The sequence below is a fragment of the Otolemur garnettii genome, unplaced genomic scaffold (genome assembly GCF_000181295.1).
Source record: "Otolemur garnettii isolate 467f Iridium unplaced genomic scaffold, OtoGar3 scaffold00015, whole genome shotgun sequence".
In the NCBI taxonomy this organism is placed as follows: domain Eukaryota; kingdom Metazoa; phylum Chordata; class Mammalia; order Primates; family Galagidae; genus Otolemur; species Otolemur garnettii.
In genome coordinates this window covers 5,664,873-5,675,973 of record NW_003852410.1, presented here as the reverse complement: position 1 = coordinate 5,675,973, position 11,101 = coordinate 5,664,873, and positions in this window count along the sequence as shown.

Sequence of the window (11,101 nt, the reverse complement as noted above, 5' to 3'; positions counted from 1 at the left end):
AAGCCTCAGTGGCCTGTGCGACAATATCAAGCAGAATAATAATCTAAGATGTAATTCAAATCACAAAGGGGGAGCCAGAAAAGGATATTTGAAAAAATGAAAGCAGAAAATTTTCAATTTTTTCCATAATTTTCAATAAAAATTTCTCAAGTATTTTAAAAATACTGTGTTAAACACTGCAAAGCCACAGATCAAGGAAGCTTGACAAAGCCTAGGCAAGATTAACACACACACACACACACACACACACAGAGACCACACTGGGGCTTATCGTAGTCAAACTTCTGAAAACCAGTGATAAAAATAAAATCTTAGAGCAACCCAGAAAACTTGTAATTCTATTTGTTTTCCCTATGGTCTATTTTCCTGTGTTCATTGGTTTTTTTCCTCACATCTTTACTATTTTCTTCCTTTTACTTTGAGTTTAACTTGGTCTTCCTTCCTTTAGATTCTTGAGATGGAAACTTACTGAGACCTTATTCTTTTCTAATATAATTGAATTTCTATAAATGTATGTAACTTATATTTAATTCACAATTGTTTTCTAATATAACTTTATTTTCTATTCTATTATAATTTAACACTGTAAACATACCTCTAAGCACTTGAATTTGGATGAATTCCATAAATGTTGGTATTTTGTGTTTTCATTTTCATGAAATATAATTTTTAAAATTTTCTCCTTTCACCCATAGGTTACTTAGAAGTGTGTGTTTAATTTCCGTAAGTGTAGGGAAATTTCACAACTTTGTCTCTTAGTAATTTCTAATTTAATTATTTATTTTGGTAAGAGAAACTATTCCACTTAATTTTAATCCTTAAAAGTATAGAGTTATTTGATGGCCTAGAATATGATTATCTTGGTGACTATCCCATGAGATCTTTAAAAGAATGTGTATTCTCTTGTAGGATGAAATGTTTCAAAAGTATCAATTTAGTCAAGTTGATATATAATGTTGATCAAATCTTCAACATCCCTGCGCTTTTTTTTAAATCTACATATTCTATCAGTTACAGGGAAAAGAAGGTTAAAATTTCCATCTCTAATTATGGATTTATCTATTTTTCTTTTCATTTCTATTTTATTTCATGTATCTTAGAGCTGTTATTAGGTGCATATGTATTTTATATCCTGAGTCTTTTTGAAGAATTGCCCTTTACTGTTATGAAAGGCCCTTTGTCCCTAGGAATATTCTTAGTTCTGAAATCTACTTGCATAGTGTTAATATTGCCATTCCAAGTATGATTAGCTTTTCCATGATATATCATTTTTTCATTCTTTTACTTTTTACATATTTTTCATAAATACAGTTTAAGTGGGTTTTTAGTATGTAGCATATGGTTAGGGTTTTTTTTTTTTTTCCCAATGTGACTAATTTTTCATTTGCCTTCATTTTAAAAAATATTTTTTTCTGGTTATAGAATTCTAGAATTTTTGTCTTCTTCTCAGTACCTTAAAAATTGTGTTCCTTTGTCTTTTAATTTTTTAATGAGAAGTCTTTATTCATTCTTAGTACTATTCTTCTGTTTACATCTTTTTTTCCAGGTTGCATTTTTTTTTTAGAGACAGAATCTCACTTTATTGCCCTGGGTAGAGTGCTATGGCATCACAGCTTACAGCCACCTTCAACTCCTGGGCTTAGGCAATTCTCTTGCCTCAGCCTCCCAAGTAGCTGAGACTACAGGTGCCCACCATAGTGGCTGGCTATTTTTGTTGTTGTTGCAGTTTGGCTGGGGCTGGGTTCGAACTCTCCACCCTCGGTATATGGGTCTGGCACCCTACTCACTGAGCCACATGCACCAACAAATGAAAATGAAAACAAAAAATACCAACATTTATGGAATTCATCCAAATTCAAGTGCTTAGAGGTACGTTTACAGTGTTAAATTATATTAGAAAAGAAGGTTATATTAGGAAACAGTTGCAAATTAAATATGTTACATTTATATAAATTCATAGAAATTAAATTATATTAGAAAAGAATAAAGATCTCAATAAGTTTCCATCTTAAGAATCTAAAGGAAGAAAGACCAAGTTAAACTCAAAGTAAAAGGAAGAAAATAGTAAAGATGTGAGGAAAAAACCAATGAACACAGGAAAATAGACCATAGGGAAAACAAATACAATTACAAGCTTTTTCAACAAAATTGAGAGCAGACAAATCTCTAGGCAGAATGATCCAGAAATGAGAGAAAGTTCAAGTTAACAATATCAGGAATGAATATGGGAATATCATTACATGTTCTACAGACAGTAAAAAGATAGTAATTAAAGATCATGCCTAACCAATTGTATGTCAGTACATTTAACAGGTTAGATGAAATGGTCAAAGTCTTTGAGAGATATAATTTTATGTAAAGTGACTCCAGATTAAGCTGAATTGTCCTATGTCAACTTTCACTGCAAATTCTATTTGCAATTAAAATGATTGCCTTACTAAATGCAGTGTGGTGTCCTGGATTAGATAATCAGTAAAAGGGTATTAATAAGAAGACTGGTGATACCTGAACAGTCTGTAGTTTAGTAAACAGTAATGTACTAGTGTTAATTTTTTAGTTTTTGCATGTGAACTATGATTATATAAGATGCTAACTTTAGGGCAGTCGTTCTCCCCTAGAGATAATTTTGTCCCTTGGGGCAATCCATCGATGTCCGTAGACATATTTGGCCATTCCAATGTGGGGGAGGTGGCGCTACCATCATCAAAAGTAGAAGATAAGGATGTCATTGAACATCCTGCAATACACAGGATCCCGCAATACACCATCCCTCACCACACAGAATTATCCAGTCTGAAATATTAATTCCAGCAAGGTGGAACAACCCCATATTGGGGATACTGGACTATCTTTGCAATTTTTTTTAATCTAAAATTATTCTAAAATAAAATGTCTCTCTACTGGTTAATTCTTTCAAACACTTAAGGATTAAATAATACCAGTTCTACACAAACTTTCAAAATGTAGGCAGAGTGAATATTCCCCCCCCCCCTTTTTGAGGCCAGTGTAATCTTCTTTATACTTTCTTTTTCTCACTCATCATTTCTTTTTTTCGTACCTTCCTCTCAATAGGTGGCCATTTTGCTTCACAAGGAGGGGGATAGTCTAACATAATTATAGAAAATGGAAGATAATTAGTGGGCTTCTTCTCCATTACATCTTTCTCATTTCATTTCTCAGTGTACCCTACCTAGATACCTCTGCTTCCTTAATGAGATCTTGGACTTGCCATATGAGATGTGGCTTGAGGGCTGGTGCTGTGAGGGGTTAACATAGAGGCTCACGGAGGCAAGCACAGTTCTGCTTAGCAGCGCCATTAGCCTGAGCAGGATGTCATGTGCAACTAGATGAGTTTTTTTTGTTTGTTTTTGCCAGGGCTGGTCTTGAACCCACCACCTCCGGCACATGGGGTCAGCACCTTACTCCTTTGAGCCACAGATGCTGCCTCTAGATGAGTTTTTTGAGTGCTTGGCTCCCACAGCCACCAGATATATAGAACTGATACTAGTAGAGAAATAGAATTGCCCAGTGTTGCAATTCTTTGCAAACAATATAATGGTTTCCCTGTTAAGGTCTCGGTTGCCGTGAACATGTTGCTCAGTGTCTTTGGGAGTCCTATCTTTGCTAGCCTCACCCACCCACCTGTCAGAAAAGCCCATGGTTTGGGACAAGCAATTGCATGTGAAGCTTTTGTCTTCCCTGTATCAGTTCACCAATCAAAAACACAGAACAGTAGAAATGTTTGGCATCTTCACCAACCTGGAAACTAGCACTTTTCTCTCGGGACTTTAAAAGAGCACGGGTTAATGGGAGCATTTCATTATCTGGTGAAATCTTGGTACGCTTGGGGACCAATTAGGGAACTCTTGAAGTCATCCCTCTCACAGCCTACCAGTAACTTCAATTACAGTAATTTAGAAAATTGCATACTTTAGATATTGTCTTCCTAACTTTATATGCAATGTTTTGTGCTATTTTATTAAAGGTCTCCATTTCACTGAAACATGCATATAATAGGAATGTGTTGTAAACAGACTCACATAGTGTGGCTCAGCATCGTGGCTTAAACTGATCCGTGTGGTTTCCTGCTATTCTCATTACATTCAGGGGAGAAGTTGTGGGTTTAAGTTTCTAAAGGAAAGATTTGGGGTCCACCTTAACTCACCCCAAATTCTCTCTTTATGGAATCTTGAGAAGTTAAAGTTTTGTTTTAAAGTAATAAGGATATTTGCAAACTTTCTGAAGCACCACTTCTGGCCCCCATTCCTTATCCCTACAAAGTAATAAAAGTTTATTCTTACATTGTAAAATAGTTTTGTGTTTGTCAGAATATTAGAAATATTGCACAAAATTGATTAGAGGTAAGTGACAGAGGTAAAAAGTATGCCAGTGAAGATGTAAGAAACGAGGGGTTATTATACAGAAAACTAAACCTTCCCATGCCTTGAACTTACACTTCCCAGCCTCAACAACTGTCAGGAAATGAATTTGTTTTCATTACTATAATATTAGCTCAAACAAACTTGGGCATGGCAAATTTGGACGAATCTGTGGCTAGGAACCAGTGTCTGATTAGTGAAAAGCAAGTTCATGACTAATAACACTTCTAATAGTAAGAGATATATAATAAACATTGAATGAGTAGGTGAACTTGGTAATAGAACATGATGAGAAATAAATTCACACAGTGAAGAAAGATTTCCTCTATTTGGGAAAATCTTTTTTTTTTTTTTGATCTAAACGCTTTCCTATCTCTTCTGTTTTAGATTTAAAAATCAAATATGAAACACGAGTACTTCATGCATTTGTTCTGTGTTGATTTGAATACAAACTATGCCTCCTATAGAGAACGTTGTTGGTGCCCATCTGAATCCTCTCTCACTCCTTCCTAGCATCTGCATATTTTGCTTCTAAAAGCAGTCCCCTGTGACTTTCTTCAGAGGGCTTGTGTATTAGAACCTCCTGGTCTCTTAGGGAAAGCCAGAGATGCTTCCTCATTGACTTTCCTCCTCGCCCAGTCTACTTGTGGCCAAATGGCTTTCCAGCATATTAGTGCAAAAATCTGGCTCTGTTAACTTCAAAGAGAGACTCAGAGGGGTAAGGCAACATTCCAGACTTCCTAGCCCTTTATCTGAAGTCAGACTCTTCTTGGCTTCTTCCCTTTTTATTCTCCTTTTGGGATCCTCCTTTCTTCCAAGAGCATGATCCTGAACCACTAGAAGATTGGCTCAGGTTCTCCTTCTGGAAGCTCTTGTTTCCAAGACATACGCACAGTTATAAACGGAAGCCACTGTGGGCTGACACAGGGTCTCCTCTTCTTTATAGTAACAAACACCAGGATTTGTAAAGAGGTTGGGACTCACTTCTGCTCCAATATTCTGCAGCCACCTGCCCTCTCTTTGGCTCACAAAACCCAGCAGTGAATTTGCATAATGGATATTAACAGGTTTCCTGTCATCTTGCTTGTCTGTCAGGAAGATATTGTAGTATCTATTTTTAAAAGATTCAAATAGAATTTTTTCCACTAAAGCTCTGAATTCCAGTCAGCAACACTCATTTTTTAATAATTCTATAATATATGAATATCATACCCAACTGTGATGAATTCAATAAGTGTCTCATACAATGTTCGGTCTACTCACTCCAGGGAGTTCTTAATCTGCACTTTATGGGGATTTTAATCATTTCCTCTCTTGAATAAAAATGAAAGAAACAGTAATAGTGCATATATAAAATGTGTACAGTAAAAGTGATGTATGGGTTGTATACAAACATGTGGCTGGAAAATGTAAAGGTTGGCAGCTCCTCTGAAAATTCACTTTGATCAGGGGCGTCTGGCAGCACCGAGGCTTTAAAGTCACTTGTCTGATTCCATGTTCAGTGGAATTTAACACAGTTACTGAAGCATCATAATTAGGACCCTAATAATTTGTAATAATGTTTAAGTTTGTGTGAACCAGTGAAATATATAGGCACGGTGTACCTTTTCCTTCATTAAGAGAGGTGCTAAGTGCATGAGAGAGATGTAATAAAAGTTTTTGATCATTTGAATGTAAGAAGAGGTTCTGATTCAACCAACATTAAGTGAGATTCACTCATTTTCCAGGACCAGTGGTAGTCACTTTGTGTGCATCATCTTCCTTGTCTTAACTACGACCTGTGAGACAGCTGGTATGTTCACCATGTGGCAGTGATGGAAATAGGTCTGAAAAGGTAAATTGCCCCAAATCGCATCTCAATGACTAGCAGAGAGGGGATTCATATCTGGGTCTATGAGGTGCAGTTTCGGGGCAGTTTCAATCTTCTCAACTGCTTATAAAGTGGCACACGTGGTCTTCACAACTGGTTTCAGATGGACAATGTTTCTAAGTAGTTGAATCTGCCACGTGTATCATGGATCATTTCAAGCCTGAAGTATTCCTGGGCTATTCATACTGGTGTTTAGATTATTTTATCTTTTGGCATTTTTATGTCAGGATGCCAGCAGAAAGGTTTTGCTGCGGTTTTCCTATACTTGTTAAAGAACATAAATCACAGGGTAGAAGGTATTCATGTGCAACGTTCTGGTACTTATTTGTAGGAGAAGTGAAAAATACATATCAGCCACTGACAAGCATCTGATTCCCCGCTCTGTGGTTATGTTGCTTTCACGTCACTCTGGGAGGAAGAGTGCTGGTCTTTTGATTTATGCTCACTGACAGTGGAATGTCTGTGATGATGAATTACACTGCTCTAAGGTTTTTGTTGTGGTGCTACCCTTCGTAGCTCCACCTCTGAAGCAAGTGTCTTACGTCTTGCTGTAGAACAACAGTTAAACTTACAAGCTTTTAACCGAATACTACACAGCTGTATTGGATGGAGTATTATAAAGATTAATTTGCAATCTACATTTCTGCTTTTGAGGGAGAGAGAGGTTTATGATTATAAGATGGACATATGTAACTTTAAATTTTTTCATAGGTACATCTCAGATACTATAGATGGGAATTTGAAGGAATCTAGAACAATATATTGCTAGCCTCAAAAATGTGCGCACTCAATAATAACACTTTTGTGAGTCTATCCCCCCAAATGAACAGAGATGTCAAAAAGGATTTAAGGACAAAGATGATCATTTAAGAAGTGAAATAACCAAAGAAGTAAAAGAAAGAATAAATAAATATTGAAATAACTCTGAGAGAATTTACATGTCATTTAAAGATTGTTTTCAAAAAATTTAATTTTATAAGAGATTTTTATGATATAAGGTTAAGTGTAAAAATTAGTACGTAAAATTGTTAGCTCAGTATCCTCTGAAAAACTGCACAAAAAGAAGGAAATACATCAATATTAAATAGACTTATTTTTGGATAGTGGAACTATAGATAATTTTTATTCTCCTTTCAAAGTATTCTTTATTTTTCTGAGTTTCCAACAATATTCACCTATTTTAGCAATACATATTTGTCACAAAATATAGGAAAAAGTTAGAGTGTTTTTAGAAATTTTTAAACACTTTTTATTTTTTTCCTGGCAGGGTAATGCACCAAATTGTGAATCTGGAGCAAGGGTGCACAAATGGCCAGCCATTGGTTATACCCGGCCCACTTCCTATTTGTGTAAAGTTTTATTGTAACACAGATACTGTGCCCACTGGTTTATTTATTGTCTGGCTGCTTTTTCATACCAGCAGCAGAGTTGACTAGTTGTTACTGGAAAGCCTAAAATATTTACTACTGGTCCTTTTCAGATTTGCCATCCTCTGTCCTAGAGCAATAAAGCAAATTTAATGAATGAACGTATATTTATTGATATCAGCTGATTTTTCTTAAAAATGTGTCCAAAAGAAATTAAGGGCAATGTGTCTAATTTCATGTACCTAGTCTGGAAGCAAATGCTTTAACTCAAAACCCATGGGACAGGCTACAGATAATTCTCAATTAGTACCATGTACACATTCATACTCAGTGATAGACCTTGGTACTTGGTATACTGATGGGTGAGTTATTCCTTAAAAATCTTCCAAAGACTAAGAGTTTTTGAAAAACATTAAGTAATTGGACCTAATGACAGTTTCCTTTCAAATATTATGCAATGAAGGAAAATGAAATCATGCTTCAACCTCCTCTCTCCAATCTACCACTCTTGTTTGTTTTTACAATTTCCAAGTGTAAAATATTCGTGTTTTGTTATAAAACCACAATTCCCACTATTTCCAGGTTGCTTGTGAAAAATTGTGAAACCAGCCTGACTTTTTGCCCCCTACTGCATTACTTACATTTTCTTGAATAACTTGAGATTTTTTTTCTTTATGTTTTTTATAGTACACTATATTAAACCACAAAGGAGTTCAGTGTTCAACATTTGTGTCAAATTCCTACGTAATGAAGCATGCTCTTTTATTCTAAGGAGTCACATTCCCACCCCACAACCTTGTTAGGGGAATTTTCAGTATGATATTTTACTTACATTGTATTTATTCTTCAGGAACACCAGTAATTTGGATTCTTATCACCAACCAATAAATTGTATTCTTCGTCAACTGCTTCAGATTTTTTTTTGCCTTTAGATTTAAATTTATTTTTTGTTATTAAGCATTTTCTATTCATCAGAATTTTGCTTTTCAGTTATATATTTGCACTCTTTATTTATAATTAACTCATTGGTTCGATAATGATAATGCGTTTTGTCTTCCAGTTCTTTCGTGAGTCTGCATTTTCTTCTCATATTTTGTTCTATCACGTCCTCTTTGAGGTCCTGTTTGTATTACTGAGTTCATGTTCTTCCTGTTCTTCAGTGAAATGTTCCCCACTTTGGGTTATGTTTTACTGTGGATTTGGTTCCATTTTATCTATTCAGATAGATGCGTGGAGGCGCCCATATATTTGCAGGTGCAATTTTTTTATCTTCTTTGTTTCATTTTGAAGACAGTGGTTTGCTGTTTATGTGCTGGGATTTTTAATCTTTCATACCTTCCCTTTCCTTTTCTCTACTACTGTGCTGATGATTTATTTGCCTCTTAGTTCTATGGTTTGAGGGCTATCATTCTATCTACCAAATTTGTTATGTTTTAACTCTTTTTCTATTTCTGAAGAAATAGTACTAGAGGGCATAGGTGTGTGAATAGGGAGGATGTTCTCAGCTCAGGGTCCACTCTGTGTTCTCAGATCGGGTTAAACATCCCATCCTGGAGGTTACTACACTTCCTAAGGAAACATGCCTCATGGGGAAGGGAATACTTTCAGCACCCAGATCACTCCTCCAGATAAGAATTGAAGCTTTTACGTCCATCAGAATTTCTCATCCCCAGCATCTATTTATACCTCTACTCAGAATAAGGTAAAGATAAGAATAGAAGGAAGTGGTTTGCTTTTCACCTGATTTTCAAGCATCAGTAAAAATTCTAGGGAATTTTTTTTTTTTCAACTCATCCATAGGTGATAGAAGGTGGCAATGAGTTCAGAGACTGGGTTTACTCCATCTCTTGGCTGTGCCATGAAATTTTCCAATCGAATTTTATTTGATTGTTAGTTTACTTTACCATAATTGCATTAAATTACTCCCTCCCTCTTGGTTGTTTGTTACCAGGGAGCTATTTTGTGGAGACGGGTACTATATTCTTGTTCATTTGATTTGATTTTGAGGAAGATTCTGTCACCCATTGTCACTCTATCATCTTTACCCAGAAATCCTATAGCTCTATTTTAAATGTGCACATAGATATTTTTTTTCTCATTTAGTTTTATTCTTCAAAGTATACTTTGTATTATTTAGTTTCTTTAGGAAAAAAATTATTTTTAAGAACAGCATTAGATTTATAGAAAAAATGTAAATGTTATGTGAGTTCCTGTCTACCCTGCACCCATTTTAATCATATTTTATTAAGGGTTCTATCTTAGTTCATTGGATGCCTGTAACAAGTTACCACAGACTGACTGGATGGCTTATAAACATCAGGAATTTGTTTCTCAGAGTTCTGGGGCTTGTAAGTCCAAGATCAGAATGCCAGGAGAGTTTGTGTCTGGTGAGGGCCCACTTTCTGGTTTATAGATGGCCATAGTTTTGCTATATCCTCATGTGGTGGACGGGCAAGGGATTGCCCCAGGGATCTCATGTATAAGGGCACTAATCCCGTTCCTGAGAGCTTTACCTTTAAGACTTAATCTCTTCGCAAAGACTCTACCTCCTCATACCATCACCTTGGGGATTAGGAATTTAACATTTGAATTTTAGGAGGACATAAACATTCAGTCCATTGCAGGCACATGCATCAATGTGAATTTTCACTATTAACATTGGCGTTGTTCACCTGGGAGAGGCAGTGTTAGTTGTTTGTTAGTTTTCTCCAGTGGAAAGTTACTTTCACTGTTTGTTTAAGCACTTACCTATTGAGGGACTTTTTGCTTGTTTCCAGTGTGGGGTGATTATGAATAAAGCTGCTATACCCATTGACGTGGAGATTTTTGAGTGCACATAAATTTTTAAATCAGTTAGGTAAGTACCTAGGAGTGTGGTTGCTGATCACGTGGTGAGAAGGGCGTGTTTAGTTTTGTAAGAAACTGCCACACTATTATCCAGAGTGGCAGTGCCATTTGGCATTCCCCAACAGCAATGAGTGAGATATGTTTTGCTCCTTGTCTCTGACCAGCATTTGGTGTTGTCAGTGTTCTGGATTTCAGGCTCTCTCCTAGGTGTGCAGTGGCAGCTCAGTGTTGTTTTAATTTGTAATTTCTCCATGACATCTTTTCATATGTTTGTTTGCTCTCGATACATTTTCTTTGTTAAAGTGTCCAGATCCCCCCCTTTTTGATTATATGAATGTGACTCTGTTTCTGGGCTCTTGTTTCTTTCATTGGTTTGTTTAGTGTTCCTTTACCAACAGCATGCTGTGTTGAGTACTGTGCCCTATAATAGACCTTGAAATCAGGCAGTGTGAATCTGCCAATCTTCTTGTTTTTAATTGTGTTGGCTATTCTGAATCTTTTTCCATTCCACATAAACTTTAGAATTAATTTGTTACCTACAAGTAGTTTTCTAGAATTTGACTGATATTTCATTAAATCTATAAATCAAGTTGGGATTAATTGACATTATGTATTTCAATTCATGAACATGGGATATT